The 21,846-nt window shown below is 37.5% G+C and overlaps 1 long non-coding RNA gene and 1 pseudogene across 1 annotated transcript; both read right to left on the bottom strand.

Annotated features, from left to right (window-relative positions):
• The window catches only part of LOC125276255, a 32,263-nt pseudogene extending 13,330 nt beyond the window's left edge, over positions 1-18,933 (bottom strand).
• Positions 18,934-19,080: 147 nt separating this feature from the next.
• Positions 19,081-20,566, bottom strand: LOC125275741. Its single transcript, XR_007186497.1, has 3 exons — positions 20,453-20,566; positions 19,240-19,272; positions 19,081-19,143 (listed from the first exon to the last, which is right to left on the bottom strand). It is a non-coding gene; the product is annotated as an uncharacterized LOC125275741 (long non-coding RNA).
• Positions 20,567-21,846: the final 1,280 nt, after the last annotated feature.

Here is a 21,846-nt window from a genome sequence, read left to right as displayed (position 1 = left end):
CCTTTAAGAGAGAGCAACCTTAGGTTTGTATCCCAAAGTATTCATGACTTGCATCCATTTAAGTTCCAAATTTTCACATCTAAGCTCAATATGGGGGGTGACAGGTTAAATGGAATAATAAAATAGAACTTACGGGAAAATCAGATTGAAATATTCATCAATATATTTTAGCAAGTGTTTGGCCAACTGCCTGTTCAGATCTAGGATTAAATCCCAGTTTTTTGACCAGTAGTATCCGCTGTTCTTGCACAAAGCTTCAAGGATTTTGTGGAATCCTCTTCTATCCAGATTCTGAAAAAAAACATAAATACCAATGCCATTAAAAAAAAATTGTGATTCATTTTGCACTAAAAAACTGCATTAAAATCACATTTACAGGGGATATCATTGCTTTTGTGGAATCAACACATAATTGCACTGATTCCTCCACTCCCTTTGAGAGACGCTGCTCCAGATCACTATAAATGGTGTCAAAACGACTGTCCAATTCCTTCAGTGCCTTCATTAGATTCTTCTCTAATTCCCTGTAGACTTTGACTTTTGTCTCAACCTGAAACATCCACACAACAGCAGTGAATTACAGGATAATGTATATTGGCAGCATTCTGAAGACATGCATGTTAAATATCAGCAATTCAGACTCATACCATTTTCTTGTCTGTATCCAGCTGGACACTTTGGATCAAAGACAAAACTCCCTTTGCTTCACTGACATAATCTCTGGTCAGTTCACTGTTAATGTTCTTGTTAAGAATCCTAAGTTCATCCTGCAGCTTTGGGATTTCTACAGAAGGGTGTGATTTTGGTCAGTCCTTTGACTGCATTGCTTGGAAAATAACTTTAGATGTTGTGAGTAGGCCTACAACATTTTTGCATTTCAGTTAATGTATGGATATTTTGGATAATGAATAATATGGTAGTTAGGTAAACAGTATAGTTTACCTGTTTCACTAGGTTCCATATTTAAATTGTGGTCGAAGGCGGCATTGGAACTTACAGTGAAGACATTAAGGAAATTATCATCAGTGCTGAATCTTTTCTAAAAATAAAAATTAAAATAATAATAATACGACTGTATAATATATACAATGCACATCAGAAATGAGTACACACCTCTGAACAAATACAAAAGATATATTTTCTTAATGATCACTAAAACAATTCATAGAAAGATGGCAAAATTTAAATGTATTAAACATACACTTAACAAAAACAGATAAATATATGTCATTAATATGCGTAAAAAAATAAAATAAAAAAAAAAGTAAATTAGCCAATTTTGTTTAAATAAATGATTGCAGAAATGAGTACACCCTAGATTTAATTCAACAAATGTATAATATTCTAGTACTTTGTATGTCCTCCATAATTTTAAGTATACTGCTCTGACCCTTCTTGGCACAGAGTGTACAAATTCATGACAAATTGTCACATCTGTCCTGTTATCTCCTGGATGATGAGCTCCTTAAATGCCTTGGTCTTTTTGTTGCTCAGCTCATCTCTGCAGAATCTCCCACAGGCGCTCAAGAGAATTAAAGGATTAGTTCACTTTTAAATAAACTTTTGCTGATAAATTACTCACCCCCATGTGATCCAAGATGTTCATGTCTTTCTTTCTTCAGTCGAAAAGAAATTAAGGTTTTTGATGAAAACATTCCAGGATTTTTCTCCATATAATGGACTTCAATAGGCACCAAACGGTTCAAGGTCCAAATGACAGTTTCAGTGCAGCTTCAAAGGACTTTAACCCTTTGACGTGTACGATCACACCGGTGTGATCAGTCTTGGCTGGCCCCAGGAGCGTACGATCACACCGGTGTGATTAGAATGTTCAGTTCAAGCGCTTTTCATACATCACATTTATGCAGTGTTTTCAACCAAATAATGTTCATTTCAGGTTTCAGACATTTAAATACACATGAGTACTAACAAAACAATATATTTAGAGTTTGTAAAATACACAATGATGTATATAGTAGCGGAAATAACAACCCTTTCCATTATAACTTGACAACACGTTTAATTCATATCATATACACATTGTGAAAGTAACTTAAAAGCTTACTCTATTCTTCCCCAGTTCCCCGGCACACTTACTTTCATGTATTTTGGGGAGAAGTGGATAAATTCACGGGTTGTAAATCCAACAGATCCGATTCTCTGTGCAGCGCAAACTAACATGGCGGCGCCCATCGCTCATATGGCTCAACTAACACGATCGTTATGTAGGTGTTTAAACAGCAAAACACATCCACTTGCACATATTTGGCAATCGGAATATTAGATATTTCATGCTATAGTTAACAAATTTGTGAATATTTTGAATAAAAAAGGAAAAATTAAATGAAAGCAGAAAATCATTCATACAGCGCTGCAGTGTGTCACGTAACAAGCAATGACGCGTCACCATGGAAACCATAAAGTGATACGTTCTAAATAACGGTCACCTTAAAAAAACTCACGCTGGGGGGTCAGCCAGAATATTTGAAACTTACGTGCGAAAGGGTTAAACGATACCTAACAGTCTTATCTAGCGAAACGATCGGTCATTTAAAAAAAAAACAAAAAAAACTTTTAAGTTTTATAAGCACAAATGCTCGCCTTGCTCTGTTCTGCGATGCGCGTTCATGACGTCACGTAATACACAATTACGTTGAGAAGGTCACACTTGACGTAGGTGGAAGTACTGAGTCAGTGTTTACAAGTTGAACGTGCAAATACTAAGCCTGCGTCTCAATGTGCATACTATACATCCTAAATAGTATGTGACATTAGTAATATTCAATGTCATATATACAATGTCGGATGATTTTGAACTTCGAGGAGAAGATGAGATGGAATTTTTCGCCCTGCCCTACTTTTTTGAACCAGAATACACAGAGGAAGAAATTAGGCAGTAATTTATCAGCAAAAGTTTATTTAAAAGTGAACTAATCCTTTAAGAGTGGATGAAATAATTGTCCACAGAAGGTTTTTCACCTTGGGAGTATGCTCCATCATTGTCATGTTGAAAAAATGAGGAAAGGGTAGCATCTTCTGTTTCAAGTTTTACATCACACAGTGGTGTTTGAATTTATGACAGCATTGATAAAGCACAACTTCCTCACACTTTCAGCACTCATACATCCTTATAAAAAAGCTTTACTACTACTGAACTTCAATGTGGGAATCAGGCACTTCTCACTTTACTCCTCCTCCTCTAGCAACACCAGAGCAGTTTGGATGCTGTTAGATCCAAAATGATTGACTTGGTCTCATTGGACCAGAGTATGGATTCCCAGAAGTCTATATTTTGCAAATATGGGCCTTGGAAAATTCTAATTGACTTTATTGTACTTTGACTACAGTGGGTAGCTCCAGTGAGAACAACAACCATGCATGTCACTTCTGTATCTTACTCTGTGAGATAAACAGTTACTCTTTTCATAGCTTTTGCTGGCTCTAAGACATTATTACATGGCTCTGAGGAATACTTAAAGGGATAGTTCACCCAAAACTGAAAATTTGATGTGTATCTGCTTACCCCCAGCGCATCCAAGATGTAGGTGTCTTTGTTTCTTCAGTAGAACACAATTGATGATTTTTAACTCCAACCGCTGCCGTCTGTCAGTGGTATAATGCAAATCAGTGGGAACTTGGACTAAGAGTAAATAAAACACGACAGACAAATCCAAATTAAACCCTGCGGCTCGTGACGACACATTGATGTCCGGGGTGACACGAAACGAAACCACTATGTCCAACTGCATTCATCACTCGATTCGTGAGGTCTGATCACGCTCTGACAACGGCAGTGATGTCTCGTGCATATACTTCAATCAGAGCGTGATCAGACCTCACGAATCGAGTGATGAATGCCGTTGGACATAGTGGTGTATTAGAGGTAAAAAATGATATAAATACTGTTTGGTTTCTCGCACAAACCGATCATTTCGTGTCTAAGGACATCAATGTGTCGTCACGAGCCGCAGGGTTTAATTTGGACTTGTCTAAGCAAGTTTTATTTACTCTTATAGTCCAAGTTCCCGCTGATTTGCATTATACCACTGACAGACGGCAGCGGTTGGAGTTAAAAATCATCAATTGTGTTCTACTGAAGAAACAAAGACACCTACATCTTGGATGCGCTGGGGGTAAGCAGATAAACATCAAATTTTCATTTTTGGGTGAACTATCTGTAGCAGTTCTGTCTACTTTTGACAGAAACTACAAATAAGAGGTGTGCCCCTTTAATTACACTCATTTGGTGGTGTATAAATGCCCCCGTAGGGGCGCTATGTGTGTGCGTCTTCTCTGTCTCAGGTAGCGAGTCATCTTACTTCCGGCAGGGCGTGTGGATGTTTGAGGTAGGAGCTGTTGGCAGTGATTACGGTCTGTTTGTGGGTTTATTATACAGGGTTTCATGGGAGGTTTTTTTTTTCTGTTAAAGGGTGGACTGAGGAGCTTTGTTGGATGCCGTCTGTTTCTATAATGCGTTTAGCACGCAACAGTTGTGTGCCACGTGAGCCGCATTGCAGGTATGTTTTGTTTTGAGCATATAACAGTATGATTATTAGCAGCCTGCTGGTTAACCCTTATGTTGTGTATTTTACGTTTAAGGTGCGGACCAACATGCAAGTGACATTACAGTGGGCTTTCTGTCTCGTCTAAATCTGTTTCCATTGCTGTATGGTTTCCTGTTGTGTTGACTGTGTCGCTCTGCCTCTACTATACTGTGTAATTGGACCTTGTCGTCACCGCGATCGTTGCTTCGTTCCCGTGAAGTAAGGACGACTGGATCGCAGCCTATGGTTCTCTCATTGAACTGGACTGGTTTCTCCGTGCTGTACACTAGTTTCACGCCGTGTCGTGTTACATCGTGACTATTATTAATCGTTTGTATTTGCAGCATTCAACACCTGCTGAATCGGATGGACTGAGGTTTGGTTTGGCTTTTATCAATTGAACTTGCGTGAGTAACAAACTGAAATTTAACGTTTTAAAGTGGTGTGAAACCGGTCACTGGCCACTTAACGGTCACCAAGCCTTTCTGTTTTTCTTTGTTTGTTCGTTTCTAAGTGGATTGTTTTTGGTTTAGTTATTTTGTTTTATGTTTTCTTCTGATGTGTTTCTGAGTTTGAGATTTATACATATTTTGTCTTTTGTGGTTGATTTAAATTGATTTATTTATTTTTGTTTTGTTCTTGTTGATGCAAGTTAGTTGTATATGTGTTTTTCTTTGTTTTGTTTGTGATCATATTGTTGGCTACCTGTTTCTAACCAGATATCCACTTGGTTATCTTAGGGACTGGACGCAGTCCCTTGACCAGTTTGGTAGGATTGACCTGGTGAACTTGCATATTGGTTGAAGTTGTAATGCATGTTTGTTTTTTTTATTGTTTTTAAATCAACCTTGTCAGTGGTTGTTTTAGTGTGTTTTGTTTTCTTCAGAATTGGGGCAGTCCGCTGCAGAGGACCAGTGTCTCTCGTTGCTGTGGTGGTGGGTCTTTTTCTCCTGAACGCAGTGAATCACAGTGAGGTGTGGCGTGCTGTGGAGTGAGTGTACACATGTGATTGCTGGTTCCCTTGGATTAGCGTGGCCAACCCCCAATTCTGAATCTGGTAACTTGTGTGAGAGTGACTGTTTTATTGAATTAAAGTGGAATTTCTTATGTCAAATAAAGATCATTGTTGAACTTGAAACCTTGTCATCTGATATCTGAGTCAGCCAAACCGGACCTGTGAGTCTAAGGTATTTCACTGTGAAGGGCGATCCCCGGTAGTAGGCCCCCGGGGTGGCGTAGTTGGTCATCTAGATAGTTGAATTCCCTCAATTTACTTACACTGCCACATATCCCTTTAATTCTGATCATGCCATCCAGCGGTATGTTATTCCCTGAGAACAACCGAAAACATAACACAGGCTCATCCGGGTAACTGAAGTAGTTCCTACGCTTGCTAGGAACATTTTTTCCTTGTGGAAGCTTTGCATTTGGTGGGCTAATAAAACATTAAAAGTCAGTCAAATCAATATTTTGTGTACAGCTATTTAATTGTGTCATCTGGTATCGTGGTATCGTGGACTGACCCAGGTGGAGCCGAAGTGCCAAGGTAGCCCGGTGAGACAGAGGGGCCGATGGTCCATGCTGGAGTTGAGGGGGTGAGGAGCAAAGGCATAGGAGTCTGGACAGCTGGTCAAGGTGGACCAGCGCACTCCGAGGCTGAAGGCAAAGCCCCAGGCTCATGACACCCAGGCGGAGGAGGTTCACAGATGGTCCACAGTGTAGCCATGCCACCGAAAGGAGGTAGAAGTTGCACAGTGGGACCGATGGGGAATGAGGATGACCAGGTGGACAAACTGACTGAGGACTGGTGAGGAACCTGGAGAACTGAACAAAATCCCACAAAAAACAGAGAATAGTTGATGGCAGTTTGAAGTGGTGTTGGGAGAGGGAGGCTGGGCGAGGTTAACAAGGCTAAAAATGGAATTTCCGAAGAGATGAAGGGGCACAGGGAATTTCTCTCTCTACACGTTACAAAATCAAAAATGTACATAAGGTCCAGCGGGGACTCACTCTCAGTGGCGGGGGGCTGGGCGGGGCTCACTTCCATCCCCTCCATCCCCAACTCGATGAGGACTCCCACGGCAATGGACTCTGTTGCCAGATCACACTTCGGCTCCGGGGTGATAGGGTGCTCTGTCTTCCCCTCCTCCGGTTCAGGTTTACTCGTCGTGGCAGGTGGAAGCTTCCAGTCTACGGGGGGCTCAGGCAACATCGATCTGGGTGGTGATGGGCTGGGCTCTGGGTCCGGCTGAATACTGGACTGGGGGTACACGCTTTCCAGACACTTGAGGACAGCATCCCTACAGCAAAGTCCTCGGGTGTCTGGAACAGGGTGGTAGAAGTTGTCCCAGATCCAGTAAAGTGTTCTGAAAGTCTCATTGTCATAGGAGGAGAGAACTGCGAGACGGCAGAACTCCATGGTGATGGTACCCTTCTGGGCAATCGCTGCGCTGCTAAATCTTTTTTCAGTCTGGTCTTCTGTAACAGGTGTGTGTAGGTAGGTAAATCAGGATGAAGATGAATAAAGTTCCAAACACAGTTAAATAGAATAATCCAAACAGACTTAACCCAAACAGGCAGCAGGGTATACACACGTCACATGAAACGAGACCGGACAAAGAACACTGAAAACACATGAACTGATATACAGACGATAATGAGGGTAACACAGCTAAAACATGATGTCAAATCATATTAGTGACCATGACAACCAAGAAGTAGAAGGAAAACTGAACAGAGGAAAACAGGAACTAATGAAATACAAACTAAAGGTCCATGAAAGTGAAACTAAGGCCCCGTCCACACGGAGAGGCGTTTTTGTGAATATGCACAAATTTTGTATCAGATAGATGTTTTGTCCACACGGATCCGGCGTTTTCGAAAGATGAAACCGCTATTTTTTGAAACCGGGTCCCAGAGTGGATAAATCTGAAAACACCGTCTTTGCGTTTTCGTGTGTACAGCCTATCCGTATATTTTTTGAAATGATGATGTAATCACCCCACGTGTCGACCCTAGTCAGACGCCGCTAACAGCACAAAACAACAACAACAATAGCAGACTCTAGATGCTTATGTTCGTGCTGCAGAAGCTACTGAGCCAAAATAAAGCATTATTTCTAAGCTTTAATATAGTTTGTATACAGTGCGCACGGTTTATGCACATGCTCCAAGTCTTATTCATTTTAAGTGCATCTCTGTGGCAGAATTACAGCACCACATACTGGTCTGGCATGTATACTACATCGTTTTGAGTCGTTTCAGTGGTTTCATGTGGATGCAGATATTTCTTGAGACGAGGATTGGATATGTTAAGTTCCGGCTTCGTGTAGACGTAGCCTAAGATGACATTAGACAGACTAGTGGTGACAGATGATCACCCAGTCTGAGTTTATACTGGATGTACATTATCCCTTACATAAATTACTTCTCTTTAAATGTTTTGGTTGGACTGGTTGATCAAAAAATTGCCTTAAACTTACACCAGTAAAAATTGTATTTAGTTCTATTTAGTAACTTTCAGGAGGGTGTACTCATTTTTGCAACACAACCTTTTATCGCTTTGATAAGAAAATCCTAATATATGTATATATGGTATATGTCAAAAATGTAAGAAAATACCTTGATTTCGGAATTTTCAAACTTTTCCTTAACTCTTGTCTTGGCATATTCATTTCTATGAAGTATACACACTTTTTTCTGATCCTTATAAGAATAAAAACATCAGTATATTAATGTAATGTATAATATAATACCAGTGTGAAATTTAATTCAATAGTTGATTATACAAGCTGTATGTAAGTACTCAATGTAAAGTGAGTTTATTTTCATGACTTTATAAAGGTATTTGTTTTACTTAATCTGAATAAAAAATATTTCAATACAAACTTTCAAACTTTCAAGGAAAACTTATATTAAGGATATACAGTTCAAGATTTTCCAAACCTTGTCTCCTGACATTTCATCTATAGGAAGCCGAGTAGATCTAAAAAAAAAAAAAAAAAAAAAAAAAAAAAAAAAAAATATATATATATATATATATATATATATATATATATATATATATATAAATATATATAAAAATATAGAGTTTAGCTTCAACTTGTCTAAACACATTTCTGCCAATAATAATCACGGTACTTCAGTGGGAAAGATATTCTAATTCTAACCTTATGTAGGCTCGTGGATTGATATCATCCGTCTTCGTACAGATGAAGTTGATGTGTTTGCACTCTCCTCCTGGTCCCAGTTCTTCGATGCAGTGCTTTAAAATCCCCCAGGGGTCTTTGTCAGTGCTTACTCGATTAATAGCACTTACAATCCACACAAAAGAGCACTCTCTTAGTTTCTACAAGATTGGAAATATTTAGATGGTTTTAGTAGTATAATATATTGTGTTTATATGTATATAGTGTTGGGGTAATGCATTACATGCATTACATAATTAAATTACTTTTTTGATGTAAAGTAACACATTACTTTATAAATTACCACAATAATATTTGAGTTACATTTTTTTTTCCTTTAAGGCGTGTCAGTAAACAAACACACCTTAAAGGGAAAAAAAAATGTAAAAAGACTTTAACCAAGTCTTTGCATAGGAAATGGTATCAACACCAACTCGCTATTGCATATGAGTAAGTGTTTTGGGAACATTCATAAAAAAAATAACAAAGCATTATGAAATCATTTACTTGCAGTTTGTGATGCAGCTGCTGTCAGATACAATACAGTTGGCTGCTTCATCTTTTTAACAAAAGTTTCTTTGCAAACTCTCAATTACACTGTGCCTCATTTACAAAAGAAAATGCTCTGAACAAACATACTCCAAAGCAAACCGCAATGTCATTAAAATAAATCATCCACTTGTTTCCAACACTGGGATCCCTCTGAATACTGTACAGAGATGCAAATGAGCTGTTTAAAGTGGACGTGTCAAAGCGAGGGTTACTTTACTCTTCCATTTGTCCCTTTTGTCAACAGACTCAAGTGCATGTGTATACTGAATGTGCATCTGTATACTGTATCCAATGTAGACAGGACTGGTGTCAGTGATTATAATGGGTTCTATTTGCTTTTGACGTGATGCTCGCATCCGGTGTAAGCATGTGTCAGCTGTTAAATGACTGAACACCAATAGGCAGAGCCTATATGATGCCATTTGATGATTTAATATATGCTTTGTTTATAATGCAGAGGACATTAAACTTGCAAACATGTTTTAATGGTACAAAGACCTATGGGCTGGTTTCACAGACAGGGCTTAGATTAAGCCAGGATTAGGCCTTAGATCAATTAGGATATTTAAGAAGTTTTTATAAATATGCCTATAAAAGAAACATTACTGGTGTGCATCTTGAGACAAAACAATGGCACTGACATATTTTAAGTCAATATTTTGCTATTTGCTTTCAGTTAAAACAGCTCAATTATGCATTTTAACTTTCTGCATACTCTATGTACACTTAGCAAAAGGTTAATTGGAAAAGAATGCAGTAATATACGTACAGATTTCCACTTGTCATCTCTTGACTTGTTGCAGTCTCCAGTTCCAGGAATATCAACAAGCACAATGTGTGCAAGGAGTTCATGACAATCTGGAATCTTGATCGTCACACTCTTCACAAGCGGCCAGTACCAGCCACCAGGACTGGACTCACTGTGTTGAATATAAGATGCAACATCATTGGCAAATTGTAAGACCTGTTGAGAAAATAAGGATAAGGATGTTAAGGATATTCATGTACAAATTAATTTTACATTTAATGTTATGAACTATCATGTGTTAAATATATTTAGTGTTCAAAAGAACAGCAAAGGAAATATATACCTTATGAGAAAAGAAAAACTTACAGGGTTAGTTCATCCAGAAATGAAAATTCTGTCTTTAATTACTCACCCTCATGTCATTCCAAACCATAAGACCTTCGTTCTTCTTCAGAACACAATTTAAGATATTTTTGTTAAAATCCGATGACTTGTGAGGCCTGCATTGAGAGCTTAGCCTTTCAAATGCCCAGAAAGGTACTAAAACATATTTAAAACAGTTCATGTGACGACAATGGATCAACCTTAATTAACATTAAAGTGACAAGAATACTTTTTGTGTGCCAAAAAAACTAAATAACTTTATTCAGCAATATCTAGCATTCATCACTGAACTAAACACTGCTTTATGAAGCTTCTAAGCTTTACGATTCTTTTGTTTCTAATCTGTTTTTCGGAGCACTGCTAAAGTCAAGTGAACCATTGAAATTTCAAAACACTTATAACGTAACGAAGCCTTGTTTACTGAAATCACAAGGCTTTGGCAGTTTGAGATAGTTTGATACACACTCCGAACCACTGATTCAAAACAAAAGATTTGTAAAGCTTTGAAGCTTCTTGAAGCAGCATTTAGTTCAGTGACAAGTGCTATATATTGTTGAATAAAGTCATTATTTTGTTTATATAAAGTGTTCTTGTCGCTTCATAACACAAGGTTGAACCATGGTAGTCACATGAACTGTTTTAAATATGTTCTTAGCAGGGCTTGACATTAACTTTTTTGCTCACCAGCCAATGTGGCTAGTGGTTTTCCAAAGTTACTAGCCACTCAGCATTTTCACTGGCCACAATTTTGCTGTTGGGAAATTACATTTATATGATTAAAGTTGACTTTGGCATGCTAAAATTACTTGATTTTGAGTCATTTTACTTGATTTGGAAGATTTTAAACCCTTTCAAACTTTCAGATTGACCACCTAAATCAAGACTATGCCTACATGGTATATCAGCTGGTATGTACAGGTGAGTAATATGAACATAATATGATAAATTTTATAATTGTATAAGTTATTTTTGCTATATTGTTTTATATTTTGACTATATAAAAAGAACAAAGAAGCAAATTACAAATACAATAGTAAATTAAATAGCCTAAACTTTTCAGATACAGTGGGTTAATTATTACCCACCTGTTTACGTCCACTTAAGCCATAACCAACTGTATCCACGCGAGATGGATCGATGTCCACACGATGGACATTTTGATATCTGTGTGTGCGTGTATTTGACTGTTCCGGCGCAAGGAGAACTGACCGCGCGCGCGACAGAGAGAGAGAGAGAGAGAGAGCGCACGCGAGAGAGCGCTTTTGTTGTGTCCTTTACAGTCTTGTGTCTTATTCAGCGAATTGTGATCGGATTGTAATTTTGTGCTACGACGAGTTTAGCTACATTTCATTTGACTGTAGGCTGAAATTATATTCAACCCGCCAAAGTGGCTAGAGGGAGTGGCTGTCTTACCCGCCACAGCTGAAATCTACCCGCATTTGGCGGGTGTTAATGTCAAGCCCTTAGTATCTTTCTGGGCATTTGAAAGACTAAATTAACTTGCTCTCAATGCAGGCCTTACTGAGCCATCTGATTTTATCAAAAAGGGAACCATTAGTCAAAGTTTGAACTAAATTGTCATATACAATATGCTTGTGCAAGTACATAACAATTAGTTCAAACTTTGTCCTGTAGAGGGCAGTAATATACTTAGCAGTGTCTACACTGCTGGAATTCTAAAAGAGAAGAAGAAGAGAGCTGGTTCAAGATGAGCATTTATGGTTAAAACAATTTTTTTTTTTTTTTTTTTTTTTTAGAAAATGAGCAATGGTTTCACTAGATAAGAAACTTATTCCTCGTCTGGTATCGTTTAAAGACCTTTGAAGCTTCACTGAAACTATCATTTTGACCTTCAACCGTTTGGGCTCCATTGAAGTCCACTATAAGGAGAATAATCCTGGAATGTTTTCGTCAAAAACCTTCAGAACCTGTGTTCTGAAGATGAATAAAGGTCTTACGTGTGTGGAACACCATGTCAATGTTTCGGCACAAGTGGCCTTTGTCAAGGTATAATTCCCCACAAGATGGAGAACAACATAAATAGAAAAGATCATCATACAATGGTGAGAGTAATGACATCTAAATCATCATCCAATAATCAGATAATTAACGATTATACACTCTAACAGAAGTCTATATAAAAGGCAGAAGAGTTTAAATCCAATTCATATCAAATTAGGTCATCCCATTTCCAAAAATTTACTTAAATCAAAATCTACATTTAAACCATGCGGAACCGAAGTTAATTTATGTATCCAAAAGGCCTCCCGTTTCAGTAGAATTTTAATCACTAAACTACTGTCATAAAAAGTTATAGTTTTGTACATACATAACTCCTCAATAAAAATTAAAATGTGTTTGGACTGATTTAAAAAAAAAAGTTTTGAACAAATTTGATTGGTTTGTCGATAGTGAGCGCAAATGCAGGTGATAAGCGGTTTTATTAAAGAATTAGTCCACTTTTAAATAAACTTTTCCTGATAATTTACTCACCCACATGTCATCCAAGATGTCCATGTCTTTCTTTCTTCAGTCGAAAAGAAATTCAAGTTTTTTGATGAAAACATTTCAGGATTATTCTCCTTATAGTAGACTTCAATGGGCACCAAACAGTTGAAGGTCAAAATTAGTTTCACTGCAGCTTCAAATTGTTCAACTTATCTAGTGAAACCATCACTCATTTTCTGAAAAAAAATTGAAAATTATATAAGTTTTAACCAGAAATGCTCATCTTTAACTAGCTCTCTTCTTCTTCTCCTCTATTAGAATTCCAGCAGACCTTTATTTCACATCTGGGATCATGTTGAACAATTTGAAGCTGCAGTGAAACTAATTTTGACCTTCAGCTGTTTGGTGCCCATTGAAGTCCACTATATGGAGAAAAATCCTGGAATGTTTTCATCAAAAACTTTAATTTCTTTTCGACTGAAGAAAGAAAGACATGGACATCTTGGATGACATGGGGGTGAGTAAATTATCAGGAAAAGTTTATTTAAAAGTGGACTAATCCTTTAAGCGAGTCATTGAGTCGTTCATTCACGATTCGTTCAAACGGCCGATTCATCAAGAATGAGACAGATGTTTGTGAATGGGTCATTGAATCTTTGACTCAAACGATTTGTTCAAAACACTGAATCATTCAAAACACGATTGAGTGTTGCTGTGAGATGCGCTATGTTGTGATCTTTGTTTGGATTCATCGGATCTATTTTTGCTGCTAAAATAGACCAAAACAGTCATTATTTGTCTAAAATGTAAGTGACTTAATATTATTAACTTGTTTGTTGAACTGTCATATCAGTGTCACATTTTCAATCGCAAGGTCGTGTGATGTATGTTGCTGAACTGTATTCAAATGTTATATGTTATAAACGTGATATATATATATATATATATATATATATATATATATATATATATATATATATATATATATCAGTGGCATGCAGTGGTGTTCTGAAATGAGGAGGCACTTTTTTTTATGAATCATTGTAAATTCATGTGCATTACTCTTAAAGTTGACACATCTTCCTTGTTAAATGAACATTACTTTACAGTATATCAAAAAAAGAAAAAAAAAAAGAAACCAAATACAATTCTATTTTGTAATTTTACATTAACAATGTAATGTTCTATTGATCAAAACCGTGTTTTAAGCATTACTTTATTCATTCCAAAATAATAACTAAAGGCAATAATAATTTAAACAATATATTTTATTTGTTTATTACGGTTTTTCTTTTTAATTGTCAACCTAGAATATTTTGGATCAGTCATGCTCTGTAAACACCATCTGTCACAGACACGAATTCTATTTTTAATTTCACCAAGCTGATTGCACTAAAAACCCCCGCAGTCATCATGCTTTCAGTCCATTTCAAGTTTGATTTTGACGTGACATAAAGCGGTGATATCTAACTGGGTGATCTGTTTACTTACTTTTCAGTTAGTATTCCGATTGACGCCATTATTTGTTCAGTCAAACCTACGCGCGGAAAGCGCACGTCAACAAGAGGCGGGATTTATCGCACAAACCAATCATATCCAATCATAACCAATTACATCCAATCATAGCGCGATGGAGACATTGCCTCCTCTCACGTGACTTTCCCCCATTCATTCTCAATTACCCCCCACAAAACCCACTGGTTCTGATGATTTTCTATGGATTCCTATGAGAGGAAAGGGAGGCATGACTTCTCTGTGTAACTTTACCTACGGGTGTCGCTGTTGGGCAGTGTTCCTTAAGAAATACGCGTGACTTGCGCTCTTTTTAATGTCATAATTTGTAATATTTGTGTTGTTTTATATGTAATATGGATTATTTTCTCATCCTATTTTTTTTGAGGAGGCACTGCCTCCCTTGCCTACTCAGAGGAAACGCCCCTGATATATATATATATCGTAATTTAATGACTTTATTCTCATAATTTAATGAGTTTATTCTCAACATTTTATTTAGACTTTTTTTCTCGAAATTTAACGAGTTTATTCTCAACATTTTATCTCGACTGTTTTCTTGAATTTTAATGAGTTTTTTTCTCGTAATTTAACGAGTTTATTCTCAACATTTTATCTCGACTTTTTTCTTGAAATTTAACAAGTTTTTTCTCAAAATTTAACAACTTTAATCTCGAGATGGTTTTATTTTTTTTATTATTGCTTGGCCCTAATCCTCTTCCGTAATAAACAAATCATCCTCCTGGTGACTTTTTGTCAAAAGCGACAAATCCACTTTTGTGGTGTTTGGAGACTCGAAAGCATGAATCACTCTGCAGTTAAGCCTACTGTGCTCAACGAGCAGTGGGTGCTGCCGTGAGCCCCTCTCCTGTCCAATGAGAAAACAATTTGCGACATACTTTAAAGAGGATTATCGCTCTTTTGCGTGGGTTCGAGATCCGTTTGTGTACACAGTGTTACGGTTGCAGGTATACTAATCACACGACGAGGAGATAGAGTCACAATAAGTCTTTACTAGGAGATAAACAGGAATCCACAGGAGCATACACCAACATAGTACGAACACAAACGATACCAGACAACACAAGACTAGAAACACAGGGTATATATACAAGGGACTAACAAAGGAACTAAACTAGGTGACAGGATAATTAACAAGGCACAGGTGAATCAAATGAACTAATTAACAGAACATGGAAACTAGGTCACAGGGGCAGACAGAGACATGACATGTAACACACAGCAAACGAGCTATCAATTGATATGCAGGAACAGCTTATTGAGCTGAAGAGTGACAGTAGACTGAAGGAACTCTTTAGCTCCTGCCCTCTTTCGTCATTCTGGGCAGCATTGATGCAGGAATACCCTCAACTCTGTGACGTTGCCTTGAAGATTCTCCTTCCTTTCGCATCGACATATTTGTGTGAGGCAGGATTCTCAAAAATGACTGCACTCAAAACGAAATACCGCAATCGTGCACAAATCGAGGATGATTTGAGGCTATGTTTATCAAACATTGAGCCAAGAATTGAGGATTTTTGCAAGGCAAAGCAGGCCCAGGTCTCACATTAACATCACCTACCTGCAAGCTTCTGTAAAAAATGCAGATGATGCCTACTATTAGGCCTAGTAATAATAACAATAATAAAGCATAAATTAATATCAGAGGTCTGGTGCCAATTCCCAATTATAGCAATAGCCTAGTAATGATAGGCCTACTGATGATAATAATAATAATAATAATAATAATAATAATAAATAATAATAATAATAATAATAATAACCAACTGCAATGAACCAGCTTTGGGGGGGCCCAGCTTGCAAAAGGTTGAGAACCCCTGATCTAGATCACCTCCTCTCCTTGGTGAAAGTATTCTCTCGATTCTTATATAACATAGCTAATGAAGTAATAGTAAAACGCAGCAAAATGTGCCGCAAGAGGGTAATTCATACTTCTGCATCTTTTTGTGCTACAATGTTCTAAAATGCATGTTTTTTGTTTTTGTTTTTGTTTTTTGTTTGTTTGTGTTTTTTTCTACATATGATTTACCACAGATGAGATAAATGACATGAGATGTTATAAGATAAATGAAGTATTGCATCGGATTGCAAAATATGCCAGAGTATTAGTTAATTATCTTTCTGATTTCTGCCTGTTTTGTAGCTATACTTAGTAGTAAAATAGCAGAGAATCTCAGGAACTGCACTCCAGTGGTTCAAGTCTTACCTCTCAGGTAGGTCCTTCAGGGTATCTTGGAGGGGTGAGGTGTCTAAGTTGCATCATCTTGCCATTGGGGTACCTCAGGGCTCAGTGCTTGGACCACTTCTCTTCTCTATCTATATCACTAGGATCTGTCATCAGGAACATTTTTCCTATCACTGCTATGCTGATGACACACAACTCTACCTCTCATTCCAAACAGATGATCCGATGGTTGCTGCTCACATCGCAGCCTGCCTGACAGCCATTTCTGTTGGGATGAAGGACCACCACCTCCAACTCAACTTTGCAAAGATGCACTGTATGTGGTCGGTGCCAACCCAATGCTTTATCACAACCTATCCATTCGATAAGGTTTGTCAACCATAACTCCTTCCAGGACAGCCAGGAGCCTTGAAGTTGTGATGGATGATAGTTTAAGCTTCACAGATCATATTGCTACAATGGCTCGGTCCTGTAGATTTACCTTGCCTAACCTTGCATTTGCCAACATCAGGAAGATTAGACCCTTCCTATCAGAGCATTCCACACAAATCCTTGTCCAAGCTCTTGTTCTATCTAGACTGGACTATTGTAATGCTCTCTTGGCAGGCCTCCAGCATGCACTATCAAGCCTCTACAACTGATCCAGAATGCAGCAGCAAGAGTGGTCTTTCAACAATGAGCCGAAGAGAGCGCACATCACACCTTTCTTCATCAGTTTTCACTTGTTGCCAATAGCCGCTCGCATCAAATTCAAGGCTCTGATGTTTGCCTACAGAACAACCACTGGCTCTGCACCACTATACCTAAACTCACTACTCAAGACATATGCGCCCTCCAGAAGCTTGTGTTCTGCAAGTGAATGGCGCCTTGTTGTGCCATCCCAAAGAGACACAAAATTACTCTCACTGACCTTTTCCTTGTCTGTTCCTGGCTGGTGGAATGACCTGCCTAGCTCTATCCGAGCAACTGAGTCTTTAGCCATTTTCAAAAAAACTGCTAAAGACACATCTTTTTGGTCTTTTTCAAAGACCCAGTAATAATACTACTTAATTTACCTTAATTTCTATTCTCTCTATATATTTATTTATATTAAAAAAAAAAAAAAAAATCTTTGCACTTTGTCTTAACTGGACTTCATAACTGGAACTGTTGTTCTCATGGCACTTGCATTTACTATTGCTATTCTCATTTGTAAGTTGCTTTGGAGAAAAGCATCTGGTAAATGACTAAATTAAATGTAAATGTAAATGTATATATATATATATATATATATCAGTAAGATTCTTATTTCTAAACAACTTGCTCTGTTAAGAGAGAGACGCTTCACAAATTCTTTTACTCCACATACTGATCTGGCATGTATACTGTTTTGAGTCAGTTTCTGTGGTTTTGTGTGTACGCAGACATCTCTTGAGACAAGGGGAAAAAAGGATTGGGAAAGGTCTGGTTTTGTGTGGATGTGGAGTGATACATATAGACTATAGATATTTTCACTATAGATATATAGACTTTTGTTAGAGTATATAATCGTTAATTATCTGATTATTGGGTGATGATTTGGATGTCATTACTCTCACCCGTGTATGATGATTGGTATGTTGTTCTCCATCTTGTAGGTAGGGAATTATACCTTGACAAAAGGTGAAACCTTGGCAATAAATGTGCAGTTGTGAGTATGCAGTTATATTTCCTTATGCAAACATATTTAGTCTATTAACTTACATCAGTGTTTGAGATTGTTTTCTTAGTGTTAGACAAAAGGGTTTCAATCTCAGCAAATTTGTCATCTTTCTTGAGCTCTTCTAATGTTTTCTTATCTGCATCAGCTCCAAACAGCGCATTGATCTTTTCTACAGCAATTTCCGTTCCATCATCCCTGTCCTGAGTTTCATTCGACAAAACTCTGAAAAGATATTCCATCTCTTTCTCCCACTCCTTTAAAGGTACAATATAAAAAACAAGGCTTTATTTCCTTCCAGTCTGATTTATTTACATATTTATAAAGAACTAAAAGCATAGTAAAATGAATAAAAATGAGGAAACCTCTTTAGAGAAGAATTCAATCTCTGCTATGTAGTTGGAGTCAGTCAGATTGGCTTCCACCTGAGTAACAACGGCTGTACAGGCACCAAAACAACCAGACGGCAGAAGATCCTTTTTCCCCAAGACTGCACTTAATAGGGAACTCTTCCCTTCACCTGATTTTCCAAAAAATCCCAATGGTTGCCTTCTTCCTGCTTACATTATTCATTTCTTTAATCTTTGAAATGATGTCTTTGTGCATAATGATTGTGTGAACTAAGTTGTCAGTGACTCTTGTCATGATTTGCTTTGCCTTCAACATGATCTCCATATCTGCACAATGAAGAAGAAAATCACAATGGGGATTATTTAAAGCACACATTAAATAAAGAAATGTGTGCAGACCTTCTAGGCAACCAAATGATTAGTTACTCTAGTAGATCCAGATTAAGTGTAGACAGATTCATGTTTTACTTGCCTGAAGTCAGTGGTGACTCTATACTCAAGTCAGACGATTCGTGATCGCGCTTTCTTTTAGTACCTATGAATGAAATGAATTCTCTCATATTTCCTCAATCACTGATTGTAAATCAAACAATCTTTTTTATTAGTATTATTATTTGAGAAACGTTTTTACCTTGACTAGTCATTGTGATATCAATGGAAAGTCCTGGAGGGATAAAAAAACATGCACTCGGATCAAGCACATGTACCCCACTGTTAAGTGATATGAATCCAACTGGGGGATTGGGGGTACTTTAAAACTACTTTTGTACTTTTAAAGCTCTCTTTTCCAACAGATGGCAAAAATTCTACACTAAACTGGCAAATTGTCCATAGAAATGTGGAGCTTTTTTAAAGTGAATTTTACATTTTTTGTTTGTTTGTACATTTACAAGGGTTAAAACAGCTCAAACACTCATTTTTGTATGGGACTAGGCTTAACCGTTGTTTGTTAAATGGTGTGTTCTGATGTTAGATCTGCATGTACAGACTTGGCTTTTGGGTGTGGACTTGTTTATAAAACATTCCGATATCAAATGAAACTGTGCTAAGCAAGGATTAAAAGATTTCATGGAAAATTAAAGTAAAAATCACATGAAGTAAAAGCAAAGGAGAACGATGTTCTATTTGCCCTGCTAGCCAAATAGAGATAAAAATCTAAATCAAAAGACTAGGCTTCAAAGACAAAGGTAAAGGATTCAGGTCTGTTAGGTAAATTAACTGAGACACAGTATGACCTTTTGTTTTGTCTATGTGCATCTCCGGATTTTCCTTTTATATTTGTGTGTAGAACATTTGAGCTTGATTATGTTATTAATGTTATTTATACATGTTCACATTTTTTTTTAAGTTACTTAATCAAACTTCAAGTGTCATGTGTGCTGCATTACCCCTCTGGGTGTTTTCAACCTCAAACATGTAACTATCTAGAATACTCACCTCCTTGCAGTAATTCCCCTTCTTTTGAGCTTCAAATATACATTTAATATCCCCACTCTAGGCTAAGTTATCTCAAGGCTAACTTATTCTGGTCACTGTCACACCTCCCTAGGCTTAATAGTCCAGATGATAACCATGCCTACCTGGGTGGGGTGAATTATTCTCAAATTCAGTGCACCACATCAATGCCTGCTATGCACCCTCACAGCCCACTCTATGGTGAATGGTTGGCATACCCTGGTACCCTCTAATAGCTTCTTACTCAACAGCAATGAACAGATTGGAACAATATCATGTGGGTCTTTCTCATTTTATTTCTTGCTGAGGAGAAGGTAAATACACCACTCTATGACAGCAAATAATCTGGGAATTCTGTGGATCAGAATGTACAAACACAGAAAGCTTACCTTATCCTTTGTCTGCGTATACGTCTCTAGGAAATATCAGGTGTATCTTCAGGCTTGGATCTGAAGCACTGCTTTCCTCTTCCTGCTGCTCGTCACAATGTTTCTGTGCTCTTCTCTCAGATTAAAGTGCTCCAAAGAGCTACAAAACACTTCCTCTTATGCAGTCAGTGTAAGTGGGTTGCTGACGTACACGCCCTAATCTTATGCACAAAATATCTGCTATTATGAATGTGTTATACTATCTTCATCAATGCACTAGACATCTTTCTAGACATCTCATTCCCAATTCTCTACATAATTTCATTTGCCAGTTTCTCTCTCTCTCTCTCTCTCACACACACACACACACACACACACACACACACACACTCACAGAGAGAGAGAAATGTCTTTTTCATTCTGAAGCTCTTATATGTTCACACAGTATGTGGTACATATGTAACGGTGTTTAAAAATAATGTTAGTTAAATTCAGCATAAATTGGGAAACTCGCCATTGGCTGTGACGTCACTTGCGTTAGTGCACATGATATTGCGGGGCGGAGCTCTATAATCAGAATCTCATAGCTCGTCCTGCTGGTAAGTCGCATAAATGTTTGCTCTGTCTTAATAATTACATTTGGATCATTTTCAGGCCCAAGTTTGAATTATAAACCTCACAAAAGTTTACTTGTTTTGTCTTTCAACTCCTGGTTGTGTAATCGAGTCAAATATGTATTATTTGTGACTATATGATGAAGAGTGTGTTAATTGGCCTGAATGTAATCTCCAAACTACTGTTTATTTCATTTAAGACGTTAAATGCGACATCGATGTGCTATATGCTGTTTGCTGATAAGCCATTTGGTCCTGTTTTCCCAGGTATGTGTTTTAATCGAGTTTTGTCATGTTGTGTTAAAATATTAGCCCCAGCTGAATGTTAGCTTTTAGCACATGTGCTGTATCGTCTCGCACGTGCTCTTTGCTGTGTAACTGCGCCATCTAAGGGCTGCGTTCTTCTCTCCTCTTTTCATTTATATAAAATATGTAAAATGATGGTTACTTGAGTTTATATTTTCACTGTATTAATGTGAATTGTCTGTATTCGTGATTTATATTTTATTTTCATGGATGTATGCTTTATTTAGAATTTTTCCCACTATATGTTCACGATCACTGAGTTAAAATGTATATAATCAGAATCTCATAGCTCGTCCTGCTGACGTTAAATGCGACATCGATGTGCTATATGCTGTTTGCTGATAAGCCATTTGGTCCTGTTTTCCCAGTCTTCTCGTCACAGATACAGTAAAGCAACCCTGAGTGACCATCCACCTGATCTCCATGTGAATTTATTCCATCTACACACACACACAGTCACACATATATCAGCTTACATGGTGTATGGGTGCTACA

The sequence above is a fragment of the Megalobrama amblycephala genome, linkage group LG9 (genome assembly GCF_018812025.1).
Source record: "Megalobrama amblycephala isolate DHTTF-2021 linkage group LG9, ASM1881202v1, whole genome shotgun sequence".
NCBI lineage: Eukaryota > Metazoa > Chordata > Actinopteri > Cypriniformes > Xenocyprididae > Megalobrama > Megalobrama amblycephala.
This window is presented reverse-complemented; position numbering and strand designations above follow the sequence as displayed.